The following is a 15,089-nucleotide window of genomic DNA, read 5'->3' as shown; positions in this document are numbered from 1 at the left end:
AAAAAAATCCCTTCTGTCAAGTCTAAAAAGCAGCATAATGTTAAGCAAGCTAAAGCCACAGCACAGCTGCAAACGGGCAGACACATTGACAGCTCCTCCCTTAACAAAGCCCTGTGAATTGAAGGGGGTTCATCTGAGGCTCACACAGTAATTAGTATAAAAAAGTCCGACAGCCTCTATTATGCTAGGAAAAAAAAACTGGACAGAACTGGGCTGCTGTTTTGCGTCAAGAGTTCTGCTGCAGAGTAGATAAATCATGTTGGGTTTTTTTCCTCTCTTTTTAAAGACAGTAATAAGGAGGATGAGAGAAGCTAATTTGAAAACTTGGACACAGTAATTGTACCATATGGTGAGCATTTATCCCTTCTGAAATACACGCTAACAGTCACTTACATGCACAGTGCTTTGTTTTACAGTTGTTATTCTCTCTACCATATTCATAAAATGGATCTGAATATCCGATACTCCAGAGAAGTTGTGTGTAATTAGCAGCAAAACTGCCTGAGCTTAATATATTGGCCTACCATAGCAATCTAGTTAATTGCAGAAAATCCCATGCCCCCAAAATTTAAGTAGTGTCCACTTCAAGGATTTTTTATTTCTCTCAAACTGGCTAAATATCGCACATAATAAAGTTCAGAGAAGTAATTTATTGACACTAATACTCCTTGATATTGTTGGCTCTAAAACGCATGAGCTGGAGGTATTTTCCTTTTCATCCATGCAGTATAGAGGAATTAATTCAAGAACCATTTAACAGTATCCACAAAATATTTCAGTGCCATCGTACTTGGAAAAGGAATTTCTCCATAAACCTAAAGGTGAAACTGAACTTCAGCACGGGGCACGGGAGGGAGACAAAGACTTCAAATCCACTCCCTCACCTCTGTCCCCATTTTCTGCCTGAATCGTATTTTACAGTATTTTTGTTAGCAAACCAAATGTTTTATTTTTAAGGATCTTCAAAATTTGGAAAATATACCGTACAACCCTCAAGGTCTGCTTGCTCTTTACCACATACTTCCAGCTTTTCACCCTGCTCATGCCACCAAATCATCCTGGAATCACGGAAGATAAGGAACCAGTTGAGGGGAGCTGGGACAATGTAGCCTTCTTTAAATAAAGCAAACACTGTAATTAAATGACAAAATTAATAGATCTTAGAAGTACTGCTCAGACAAAATAAGATGTAGCGAACTTCCAAGCAAGGGAAATAAAGAACTCAAGCAAAATAAAAGATGAAAAACTGTTGAAAAATTAACCAGACATAAAATGAAGTCTGCAACTGAAGATAATGGTATTTGCAAAGAACCAGAATGGTTCCTTTCCTTCTATTGATCTTTACCTCAGAAGACAACAACAGAAATCTGCTTCAGGTAACAGACAAATACTTTCACTGCCTCTGGATCAAAAAGGAGGTACTGGAGCAGAGTGCTAGGCACTAAGGAGTCCCAGAACTAAGCAGAATACATCCACAATTACTAAGGAATTTTAAGTGAGGTGAAAACTACTGGCAAAGAATGCTACCTTTCAATGATGACAGTTATACTGAAGGATTATAAACGGAGAATTACACCCCACACCCCAAAAAAGAACAACAAAAAAAGTTAAAGAAAAAAATATTTAAAATTTCAAATCAATTGGTTGAATGGTAATAGAAAAAAACTGTTTATATTTCTGCTTTTAATCATACGCTTAAATAACGCAAACTGCCTTTGAGTAGAAAAATAACACCCATCATACATATGGGATTTCTTTAAAGAATGTCAAGAAAATAAAATGGATAAAGACTAACTGACACAATTTATTTAACTTTTAAAAAGTTTAAGGAAACAGTAGTTGCGTGGAAGAAAAAACAGAACAGAAATAGGAAACTGGATAGAAGGAAGAGAGCAAAATAGGATCACGTAGTCAAATTTCAAACCGTGATGCTCTACAGTTCTCTGTTAGGAACATTTTTAGTTAATATATACCACAGTGATCTGGGATCACCACTGCATATACTGCAAGACAGTAATACTATTCAAGTTTATTAAGGATGTGAAGAATTTCAGAGTGGCAAAGCTATGCCAGTGAACTGAGAAACACCAGATAAAATGCAGTGAAGAATTACTTGAATTAATAAACAGTACAGGAATAACCTGAAATACTCATACACTGTGGTTAGGTTTAAATTAACATCTAAAGAGCAATTAATGTAACCTTTGCTTAAGTATGCGGTGCTGAGAAGAAAGAAAGAAAGGAAAATATTATCATTTGCAAAGTTACACAATTTTAGGAACACTGAAAATATTATTCCACGATAAACAGATAAATTACAGGTTTGCTAACTATATTAAAAAAAATGTCAAGAGAACAGAAGGGATTCAGAGACAAAACACAGACAAAAAAAACAGAGTTAGTGAGAAGCAGAGTGAGGAGAGAAAGACTGGATTAGGCTTCAGTTTCAAAGGAAGGACTACGACAAAAGGATTTAACAACACAAATGGCCAATAGTAGAATATCAGTCATCTCACAGGAACACATTTTCAGAAGAGTTCAGGAACAGATTTTCAAACATTCGGCATCTACAGTTCCAGCTGGATTCTGTAACATCACCCCGTAGCTAGCGGCTTTCACCATGGCAATGGCAGCCCCTCTCCCGCCAATTCAGCACCCAACAACTACTGGCACCTTTAGAAAAAGCCAGCCTCTCCTTGAATGCTGTGAGGCATCTCCACAATCGTGCGAGCACTTTTTCTTAAAAAATGAAAATCTCACATTCAGGAAATTGGAGTAAACATTCAACATAGGCAGGCTCTTCCTTTAATTGCTATGCCATTTTGTCCGGGCACAAATCTGGTGCTAGCCAGGGAGTACTGATGGTGAACTAAAGTCACAGTCCTTGGCCACTTTGGTTCACCTTAAACACAATCTACTGCATTTGGGAAGGTGAGGAACACTTGCAAAGGAAGTGTGCAGTGCATCCCATCTCCTACCCCACAGAGTCAGCAGTGGTATCCACGCAGCTGAGGCAGGTCTACAAAATGATCTAACCGAAAACACACCCCAAGAAAATATGTTTTGATCAGATCAAAACTATTTCAGCTCACTGTACCGTTAGTAATAGCACAAAGGAGAGAAGAGGAATAATGGGCTTGGGGGCAAGAAAGATGCAAGGGAAAAGGGGCATCTGCATGAATTTGTATAAGATTAAGAATACTGATTAATCGGACTGCTGGTCTACCATGTGATTGCAATTCTTGTTTTCCAGTTAAGCTAGAAAATCAGTTCAAGTGATTCAAATTTCTAAGATGAACTGCATCTAAGCAACGATGCCACAATAGGTCTGATGCAATATTAAACCAAGAATTTCCCTAATTCCCACATTCTATAAAAGCGAAGTATATTCTGACATGTCAGAAAATATTCTGACAACATTTCTGTTACACATGTACACAGAAATTGTAGATGAAAAAAGTGTAAACTATAAGGAATATGTATAAATATCCGTACTCTGGCAAATAACTGCAAAAGCACTTAAAATTCACAATTTGAAAAAAGCTAGAAATACAGTATTTTGACATGTATTTGTGAAGTAGTTATTACAATTTAATGATATTAACAAAATCTTAGCAACACAGAGATCCCAATATAAATTGATATTTTGAGTTAGCCATGCAATACTTCCCTTACTAGAAACAGTGCTAAGATAAGAACAATTCAGCCAGTAAAGTATTTTCTTAATTTGCAGACTACAATTAAAGTAATAAAAGCTAAGAAAAACACAACTCAAGTTTTAAACTTCAGGATTCTACATATTTCTGAAGTATTTCACTGCCTTAAAATGAATAAAACTGCTCATAACACCCACATAAGAATCATAATACAGTTCAATTTTAATATAAATATTTTAAAATATTTTATCTTGCATAATTTTATTATATTACAATTGCAATAAACATTCAGGCAAGCGAGGTGTTAAAAAGTCTTTTACTTCAATTTTTTCTAGTCCTCTGAATTAAAAGAAAGCTTGACTGATAGGCAGAAATGTGAAATTCTAGACCCTGCAATTCTCCTAGCACAACATTTTTGCCTCACTTTCAGTCACTTTAGAAACTTTTAAAACAGAACTACAAATTATGAACCCAAAATTCCAGACACAAGATGGAACTGAAAGATGACTGACCTGGATAAGACATATAAATTTATCTAGCCAATGTCAGGATGAGGTTTGTTACTGTTTTTCTGCTAACAGACACATATTTTGTGTCTTCTCCGCTATGAGCATACATTTTTTTCCCTAATCTGAATTACTGAAAAGTTTTTAATGACTTAGCTTCCAAAATAGTTTTGATGCAAAAGGCAGTCTAATAACTTACAGGATGACCTTAAACAGATCTCAACAAACTCTACAATTATTTTATCCGATGCAGAAGTCAAATTTCATACAAGAGAAAACACTGGTAATCTCCTCCTACACCTGGCCTTTCTGAAATCCTCATTGTACACACAATAATTAACTGGCACCAAATATTTAACATTTGTGACACCAAAATAATAGGGACCAATAAGGAATTGTAATTTTCAAAAAATATATTTGCATTACTAGTGAATTAACTAAACAAATTTGATGTGGTTTTAGTGGACGTTTTTTCCTCTAGAAAGTAAACAGCACAATTTTCTAATTAATAAAAACAAAATGGAAACTGACTTACAACACTGACTTCAAAATCCTTGTCAAAGTCTGTACTGGTGATGTCACAAATGCTGTCACATCTGAGCGCGTATTGTCTGTAGAAGGTTCAGAAATGTCCATTTTAATCAAAACATTTATTAGAGGTAGTTATGTCTTTTGTTTTTACTTTAATGAATTACATAATTCCTTAAGAATCATGGTTGCAATTCCCTTTAGAAATAATAAATTAGGTAAAATCTAAATAGCTGAAATATAAGGATCTGATCTGTAATGGATATTAGAGTGAGGGGAAATCCGTACTTTATGCTTCCATCAGCCTTTAATAATGATGTTTGCACAACACCGATGCAACACTCCCATTTTCAAATTTGCTTAAAATGAACTACAAATTATTTCCTCAGGGTACTCAAATGCCAGTGACAAAGTGCTACAGGACAGAAAACACCATTTCTCCAAGCCTACGGTCATTTTTAAATTAAACCTTTTAAATTCATGACACTTCAAAGCAACATGTATTATCTTCCATTTCTCCCCACCTTAAACCACTAGATACTAAACAATTACTTTTCTTATGTCAAGAAATCCTCACATCACTGGTCAAATCCCAGAGACAGAGAATTTAAAAGAGATGGGGACACTTGTTCACCTAGATGCAAGTTGTCAATGGCTGAAAAAAACCTTTTCCTTCTCTCCTTTCTCCCTGTGCAATTTGGGAGTATGGCACTACCAAAAGGACCATGCTGTACTATGGGGAGGGATTTGACCTGTGTAGGTGCCTGAAGAACTCTTAAGCATTCATCTTCATATTTAGAGCAATTATAGCATAACTATTTATATACTTAAGTTTCTTTTGATGCAAGTCATCTATGTTCTATAATCATTTCTGTATGTCCCCAGTAAAGATAACCAAAGAAAGAAGCCTTTCCAATAAAGACTTACAGTGCGAAAAATAAATCCAACCACAGAACTTCTTAAAACATCTTTTAAAATTTCCTATCTGTGACATAAGAATTGGAACAAATGACAACAGAATAAAGCTATGCTCCTATTTGAAATTCCAAAGAAAAAAATAAATAAAAATCTCATGCCAGAATGAGGTATGAGGACATATGGGCAGTCTATCACCTGACTACCAAACAACAGTACTAAAGCTGACACATGTTTGTTAATCCCGAGAGGTAAAACGCTGCTTTGTCTTCCGGGGGTCGTGCTGCAGATGAGTGCCCGTTATGATGCTGATGCATTTTTCCATGCTGACGTTCCCCAGGGAATTTGAGTTCCCCATCAGGGAGAAGCGATATGAATTTTTTGTCTCCTCTAAGCCTTCCATATTTTTGTTTACCAAGTGTTCACATAAGAATAGGAAGTACGAGAAGCACAGCTGAAACAGTTTTAACAAAAGCTTTTCTTCTGTATGTTTACAGTTTAATTCACTTAAATTTTATACCAAGACTATTCAGTTTTCTGTGACAGCTTGATCTTGTACCAACAGATCGCAGTTTGATAGGGAATGACTGAAATTTTGTGACATGATTATTGGTTACAGACAGCAAGCCCTCTCCAGACAATCCGAGGTGATTAAGGGGAGCAACATTTCCCAGAGATCTGGGCATTCTCTAATGTACTTTTGCTCTCCGTATGGAGCAGAATAAGGTGGGGTCAAGGGAGCAATGATCAGTAGGCTACAGAAACACCCTAGTCCTCTAGAAGTTTCTTATTCTCCTGAAATAAGTTTGTTTTCAGACTCCTCCAGTTCCAACAAAACCCCTCAGAAAATTCCAGGTGCAATTTTTCATTAATACCTCAGCTGATCTGGCTGAGGAGAAACCCTGTCTCCTCCTCCTTCCAGTCCTGCAGTTCGGCTTTCTTCCTTGTCTGATCTGTCACTTGTGCAGCTCACTAGTCCAACAGGAAAAAAAAAAAAAAAAAAGGAGGGGGGGGGAGGACGGAGAAGGGCAGGAATAGGACAGTTTCCCGCAAGATCAGAAAATTGACCCCATCAAGCTGGCAAGCCTTGCTAAATTCATCACGAGGTGGCAAGGGGGATATGGTCCAGGCAGGGTCAATCTGAACCTCCTCCTTCATTAGCACCTTACCATTAGATCTGATTAGGTATAAAACCAAAACATCTTCTGTATACTGTTTTCAAAACTTCTCTCTCTCTGACACACTGGGCATCTGTTTAAAGGATCTGGTTATGTGAGTAACAAGTGGGAGGACTGCATGTGTATTGTTGATTGTACAAGCCCCAAAGCAGACAACATACAGCTGCTTGTTGCGGCCTCTGTTTGCAAATGGATGGTCATGGCGCCCAGTTGCATCCTTTATGCGCATTTGCTCCTTAGGTGAAAATGCAGAAACAGTAACACCCCCGTCTTCATTTACGGAGGAAAATTAACAGTGACTTACACAATACTTTGAGCTCGCTCTCTGAGTCTGTATTTGTGATACCGCAAACCCATTTTTGTTCTTAACCCAGCAACACTCCACACGCTAGAGAAAGTGCCTTTACAGTGTCTTTAAACAACTCCATTTACTTAACCTGTCAAAACAATATTAAGAAATTACTTTATTACCATGAATCAGTACCTTCACATAGAAAAGTGTAAAGGACTAATGGGCTTAACTTAGTATAATGAGAAAACAAAAATACACAGCAAAGGAAGTATGTGGACACTCCGCATTCAGTAAGACAGCTCTAACTGCCCATGATACTGAGTACCAAAGTGTCAAACTGGTGGCAACAGCAGTACCCAGCTAAGAAAGACCATGAAACACACTAGGAACTACAGTAACTTTATCTTTTAATATTGATACAGTGTATCTCAAACAGCATGTCAGCAGGCACCTCAGCAAAGAGCAACTGGATTTTTACCGTTTCATTTGAATAACACTCTGAGCAAACCTTGGACAACTTCTCAACAAGGTCACATTTCATTGCTAATCTGAGTATCTCATGTGCGAATCTGTATAGGACATTTCATCATTTTTATTCATGCTATCATATATTTTAAGACAAAAAGAAACATCTCACCATTTCAGTATGATCTCTTCAAGGAAACAGGCCACAGAATTTTCCCCCGTTATGCATATACTGGTAAAAAACTACTTGGTTTTTTTTAGTGCTTATCTTCCAAAATGCACTCTGTCTTGTTTTGAGGGTATCAAGATGCTCTCCTTAGTATTTTTGAGATCTTTCTTAGTCACCCTCATCTTCGTTCTGAATACATCTGGATCCAACGTTCAGTCATAGAGCTCCATTACTTCCCAGGCTGCTACATTAAAGAGCCCTTTACATTTCCCCATTAAGGTTCTTTCTCATGGCAAGTCAATCCCATACCCCTCAATATCCGCACAGGTTCTCAGAATCTCATGTTCTAAAGTCATTTTCTCCAATGCTGAAAACTTTATAATTTTTCTTCCCTACTCTTTCTCCAGGATGTAAATATTAATTTTACTATTAAATATTAAAAGAGAAACTGGAATGGAACTCATAATTCCCATCTCCCTATGCTAATTTACTTCTCTGTATTTTTATTATGCATTTTGAGGGGCTGCAAGGAAACCATTTTCTCCAGAACTTGACTAGGAACTCTCAAGAATTACAAGTAATAAAGAACACAGAGATTTTATTTAACTCAATAAGTTTCAAAATTTTTCAATTCATGGAACCCTAACATTTTCTAGCAGAAACATGGAGTCCTAAATACCAAGAGAAGTGTTGTGTCCTATACCCTGGGCAAGCTGGCTGCGTTTTTTTTTTCAGTAACCTTTTGTAGGCTCTTACAAAGCAGCCCACAGATCCCCCTGAATCTGCAAACAGGATGGAAATTACTATTATTACTTTTAACTACTATTATTACTACTTGTTATTTAAAACAATACTACTTCTCTACTGGAAGATTTCTCCATCTCCCAGGAATCTATCTGAATACTTCATGAGCACATTTATGCCTAGAGTGGAAGAAAGCTGCCCAAGTAAATCTGATATGTAAATATTCAACATAAACACAAAAATATAGGTAAAAATAAGAAAAGGAAAAAAAAGCAAAGACTAGCTCAACAGACCTTACAAACAGGCAGAAGACTACTGAAAATACTGAAAGGTAAGGAAAAATGGCTGCCACAATTCAAAAAGAAAATAAAGTAGTTCTCCCTTCCTCTGTCCCCTTCCCCCCCAGCAAAATCCACCTGAATGTCTTAATGGAAAAGTTAAAACTGTGACTATATGAGAAGGTCAGTACTGAGAATTCAAAGCTTGCCCAAGGAAAATGAAAGACCATAAAACTAAGAGAGTTAGGAAAGAATTTGAAGAGCTTCTTGAAATGATGCTCATCATCAAAAGCAGGAAGCCAGACGAGAAATCAGTAGGACTTCTGATAAGACAAGCACAGAAAGGGAACTCCAGGATAATAAGGCCACACGAGAGAAGCACTACGAATTATTCAGACTGATTTTTACTGCTAAACACACTGGAAAGATACCCAAACACAGACCACTCCCTTTAGACAAGTGAAAGCTAAGACGACTTCATGCAAACATGCAGGAATTATTAGACATCAGTAAGATATCTAAGTATACCAAGACTGGGTAAGTGTCAGCCAGGATTTTCACTGAAAGGTGAAAGCACAGAGGTGCTGGCCAAGGAGTACAACCCTTCCCTACGGCCACACGCCCAGGAGACTCATGGATTGCTAATACAACTTCAAACAAAAAGCGACTCTAGAAAGGATCCCAGAAACTACCTGAAAGTCTGACTTCTGCTTCTGATAAGTCACTAGAGTCTACAATAAAAAAGGTCACAGAGCACACGAGAAGACATGGATCTGTTGGGAAAGAGCCATCACAGCTGCCATGAAGGGAAAGCCTGCCTCACTAATCTGATGGAGTTCTATAAGGGGAGCAATAAACGTGAGGGCAAAGGGCATCCAGAGGGCATAATGTGTTTGTCAAGGTTTCTTCCCAAATACAAATAAAAAAACTAAGTTGCCACAGGATTGGAGAGGAGGTTCTTAGACAGTCTGGAATCTGGGTAAGGAAGAGGAAACAAAACATAAGGTTTAATGGTCACTTTTCAGCATAAGACAGACAGTCAGGAGGTCCCCCAGGGTTCCATGCTGGGATCATTTTTATATGACATCTTCATCAATGACCTGGACAGTGGTGTGATCCATGAAATCTTATAAGCTTACAGATGGTATTACACTGCAGTGGATAGTCAAATGCATGTCTATGGCATGGAAAAACAGAAGGATCTCACAAAATTTGAGTGGGCAAAGGTGACGAATGAACATCAGGTACATGAACATGAGGTAATGTATCTAGGAAAGAAAATAATCTAAACTAGGCTTCACAATGTTTACCTTAGAACCATAAATTATAGGTTTAGTTGAGTCCTGGATTCACCACTGACAGCTCTATGAAATTGTAAGTTCATGTACAGCAGCAACCAAAAAAACCTGACAAAAATGTTGAGCATGTCAGAAAGGATACTGAGAACAAGAGAAAGGATGTCATTTGCTAATACAGAAAACACTGCTGCACCGACATCTTCATTACCCTGTGCAGTCTCTCATCTCCACGTCTCAGGAAGAATGTAGGTGAATTATGGGAAAATACAGAGATGGGCAACCAAAATGATCCAGGGGATGGAGCAATCACCTTTTCTAAGAGAGGATGAAAGACAGGGGCTCTTTACTTCGGAGACAAGAAGATTGAAATTTACAAAATCATGAAGGCAGCAGGTAAGTGCAGAACTGCTGTTCACCAAATACCACAATACAGTAAGTTACTTGGTGAAACAGGTCCATAAATGGATACCAGAAGGATTACACAGAGATACACCATCTAACTTTACTAATACAACAGTTCTGGACACTGGGAAAGTGCAAGGGGAATGAAAGGCAAGAAAATGGCCAACCTTGCAAGCTCTCCCTAAACAGCATCTCCTCTGCCACTGCTGCAGACAGAATACTGGGCTAAATGGGCCACTGGTACGACTCAGTAGGCTTTTTCTTATATTACCATTACTTGAAAAAAGTTTTGGTTTGTAAGCCAACTGCCTTGCAACAATTTAAAACCATAATTTCTTCTCCTCTCCACTGTACACATGAAGAACAGATTATATTATCACTTCTCTTTTCTTATTTAGCCTCATTAATTGCAATTTATTCAATCTATACTCATAGGCCACACTCCCTAAATTGCTGATCACTCTCATTGCTGGTCTCTGTTTATAGTCTTTATAATCTTGAACCGCAGCATCCAGAAATGGATGCAGTTGTCCAGCTAAGGTCTTAAGTGCTCAATGGAGCAGACAGATGCATCGTACAGGCTCTTGTTACTGTTTATGCATGCTTCTCTTTGCCTTTTCACAACAGTGAGATATAATTAATACCCAGCTTGTGATCCACGGTACCTACCCATAGACGTTATTCTGAAGAACTACTTATGCAGCTACCGGTTCTCCATCCATTTCTTTGTAAAGTAGACCATTCTAGAGCACGTTAAATGTTCCCCTGGATAGCTTCCAGCTCCTCACACACCACTTCTCCACATTACCAATACCATTCTGAATTCTAAACCCATACTCCAGATGCCTGCAGACTCTTTCATCTTGGAGACAACTCAAAACATTAATAACCATTCTCTTTTCCATAACTCACCTCATCAATGAAAGTACTGCCTAGGCAGAAGTCAGAAAACAGCCTAACAAAATTCTACTCCATATTTACTTCCATTTTGATACTGAACCTTTAATAATTACTCAGCGCAGTTTTCTAACAGTTTCCCTCTTAGAAACAAACCTCACAGTCGTTTCATCTAAAAAACCCCTCACAGTTGTTCCATGTATGTCTCGTTTCCTTATGAAAATGGTATTCACAGAGTATCAGAAGCCTAACTAAATGCAAGATGTGACATCCAAAGTTTCTCTACTATACAAAGACTGTTACCTTGTCAATAAAAGGAAGTTTGATTAGTTTGATAAAATTTAACCTTGCCAAATCCAGTGACTCGTTATTTTCTCGATGTTCATTAATAGTCTACTTGTTCTAGTATTTTCTCTTAAGTTAAATTGATGTTAAGCATTTTGCCATATTAAAACACATTTTGTTTGAACGAAAAAATCATGAAAAGCAATCCATGTTATTTTCTTAAGTGTTATTTACTACATTACAGTCTATGTTATCTATGAATTTTATCATCAATCATTTTGTATTTGTTTTCTAAAGTACTGTCAAATAGAGCCAGTCATAAAACTGATCACTGCAGAATACAAGAATATCATCATCACACACATTCATCTCCCAGATTTTTAGACATACCTTCCAGTTTGACTTTGGGTTATACAAAAATAGGAAGGAAAAAAAACGAAATCCAGCTCAGTATCATAAAATTATGAAGGAAGAAAAAAAAAGAATCCAGTTTAGTCTCAAAAGAAGCAAAGGCTTTACTAAAGGTCTTATTCCTTTGTGCACGACAGGCCACATGACCGATCTTTAACTCTGACATTAACACAACATAGTAAGAGTTAATAAGAGTTATGCCAGAATAATGGCATAATTAACTCAAAATGCCCACTGCAAATATAAAAGAAAAACACCTTCAAATATTCAACAAATAGCACCTTGCCACAACTATTGTTATCTGCTGCTGCCAATCAGTATTGTTATGGTTGTACAAAGACTCCAGTGCACCAGACTGTCGCTAATTATGTATATTCAAGTGATTAGCAAGCACTTGTTGCCTCGTTCACACCACCCTCCAAACAGCAGCCTTTGAGAGGAGAATAGACTGCAAATTTATTGAGAGAACACTGTTAATCCTTTGGGGAGAATGTAAATGTAAACAGGACTACTCTACATCAAGGTGCTTTGACAACAAAAATCATCTGCATAAACACATGCTCAACAACAAACAGGTGTTCTATTTCACAACTAGCGCCCATTTGATGCTTTCAAGTAAGCATTATGCACAAACTGTTAGAAGTACTTTGAAACCAGCTGCAATTACTATAATTAGCTGTTTTCCTGCACTTTGGGGTTTTTTTTCCCCTGTACCTGTTCAGCATTGTGTTGGTTGCAATCTGTAAACTCAAGTGAAGCTAAGGTCCTAGCCTCCTGTTTAAAGATCACTATCCTTTCGGTTCAGTATGTGCTACGCTAAGTTCATACTTATCGTTAAAGTGCCACCAGTTATAAGATGATGTTTGTATTAAATAACTTCACAGTCCTACAAAAGTCAGGTCACTCATCTAACACTCATTGTGATTAGGAAAACAAGGATTAACTGCCAAAACAGCACCATAAAAATAGTAAGCCTTCAATGTTCAGGATTTCCCTTTTTTATAGAAATGTCCCCGGGAACTAACATGATTTATTTTTAATAAAAAGAACTTTACTTGTAGTTTTATCAGACAATGGGTGGTGAAAAGTCTTGCTTGTAGACAGCTACTCCTTCTATGCTCCAAGTAAATGTTTTTTAAAATTATTTGGTCAGAATGCACATGCTTCCTTCTGTTTAATGAATGCAAAATACATACAAAGCACCTCTACCTTATTTTTTATTCTTATTAAAATGGTGTATTTAAGTGTCTTTCTATTCCTGCCTCTCACTCAGCCTTTTGTGGCATCTACACAGCTCTTGGTTTTCAGCAGTTCCAAATGCTCCACCACAGCGATGCATTTCTATAGGTGACTTCAACATGAACAATGAACGTGTCTAGGGGCGTCTTCTCCAAAGTCAAACCCTAATGTGCTAATTTCATAACCTAGGCAGTGCCGCCTATAGACAGCTAACATCTGATTCTCCTACCTTATGATTTGCCAGATTTTAACCACTGAACTGAATAATTCCACATTCAGCACCTGCTGAGAGAAGATTTTTTTCACAAATGAAACGCTTAACAAGCAAAGACTGGGGCTGCCCAGGGAGTAAGAACACAGCTGGGAGGAAAGGCTAAAAATGATAAATACACAGTACTAGAAGGAGGACAGGCTACAGGCAACGGAAAGAAAGAGGCTCTTTCACCTGGCGTGAAACAGGCAGGAAAATCCATGATACAGCACCTTTCCAAGACTGGGAGACAGCCCTCTGTTGACAGATTAATTTGACGTCCTCTACCAGTATCAAAATGTATCTGAGGTCTCCCTAATGCTTTTTTCATCTGTAACAGAAGAGTTCTATTTTTGTGGAGGTCCACACTGGGTGATTTACAGAGCTCTGCAAATTTTCAACAACATCCACTACTTTCTTCCTACCAACTCCTGCCCAGCTAGAAATTGCACAAAAGCTTCAGTTTTGTTGGGCCAGCCAAGCAATACACACTGTATTCATAGCAGTTATTTTCTAAAAGACCAAAAGAATGACCAAAAAGATTAATAAAAGGTTGTAGTATTACAAGATTTCCCACAGAAATGCAGGGAGCATCGTATGTCTAGAAAATTCTGGGCAAAGATAATTTTTGGGCTTCTTCCAGACACACGCTGTCCTTTAAGAAGTCCAAACAGAGTATGACAAACCAATAGTTGCTCTCATTTTCTCCATTAGCTCTTATGGCAAAGATATATGTAGTGAACCCAGCACTTTCAATTGTACAAGCAACCCCCACAATGACACATTCATTTCTTTTTCTCTGCTCTTTCTTTCTTGACAAAGAGAAAAATCTGGCAAGTTATCAAAAAAAATAGAGATTACTACATCTACAGCTTGTATATTCAAATATGAAGAAACATCAGATTCAGAGTTACCTTAAGCTTTTAATCTACACTAACAGCTGTAAATTAGAGAATGCTGTCTTGTATTAGAGTCATCTTTGCAATTTGTATTCCTAGCTCTTACACTGTAATCCCAAATCAAATTTCACAATAGAGTAGCACCCAGCCACTGAAAAAATACAAACAGTGCATAGATCAACATTACCATTCATTTGACTTGCAGTAAGGTAATTCAAGGAGCTAGACTTTTCTTTTTGGTATATAGTATTTTTTTATGCCAGTTTAATTCCCTGAACCAACACTGCTCACTTAGATGAACACTGCTGCTACACCAAAAGATGTAGCTGGAATGCATACAGAAAGGTGGCAGTTAACAGCCCCTTCTTCCCCCTTCTAGAGAGTACCAGACTTCAGTTTAGCTAATCTAAGTATATCATAATCTCTGTGTCTCAGCACGTGAACAGATATACAATGGTTTAAACTAACCCTTCCAATTTTGCAGTAAACTACACTCAGAGATAGTAATTTGTTACAGAACTTCTGATGGGAACAGTAACTTCTACTGTCACCACATGAAGGGACTGGAAGGGAGGAAACAATGAGCTGTGAAATGCTTAAACAGCTCCAAGTAGATATACAAATACGGTTCAGTTTTTTTATTGTTAAATAAGTCAGCTATATACTAAACAGAATAT

At 37.5% G+C, this 15,089-nt stretch overlaps 1 protein-coding gene across 3 annotated transcripts in view; it reads right to left on the bottom strand.

Annotated features, from left to right (window-relative positions):
* AKT3 (AKT serine/threonine kinase 3) overlaps positions 1–15,089 on the bottom strand; it is a 157,076-nt gene that overhangs the window by 85,010 nt on the left and 56,977 nt on the right. The window contains exon 2 of one of the 3 annotated variants that reach the window (XM_054194073.1): positions 4,698–4,773. The exons of the other annotated variants lie outside the window; for them this stretch is intronic. The gene's annotated coding sequence lies outside the window, so the exon portion shown is untranslated. The remainder of the gene's footprint in view (positions 1–4,697; positions 4,774–15,089) is intronic. 3 annotated transcript variants of the gene reach the window in all.

Source organism: Rissa tridactyla, chromosome 3, assembly GCF_028500815.1.
Source record: "Rissa tridactyla isolate bRisTri1 chromosome 3, bRisTri1.patW.cur.20221130, whole genome shotgun sequence".
Lineage (NCBI taxonomy): Eukaryota > Metazoa > Chordata > Aves > Charadriiformes > Laridae > Rissa > Rissa tridactyla.
Note: the sequence above shows the minus strand (reverse complement) of the source record. Positions and strands in the feature narration are given on the sequence as shown.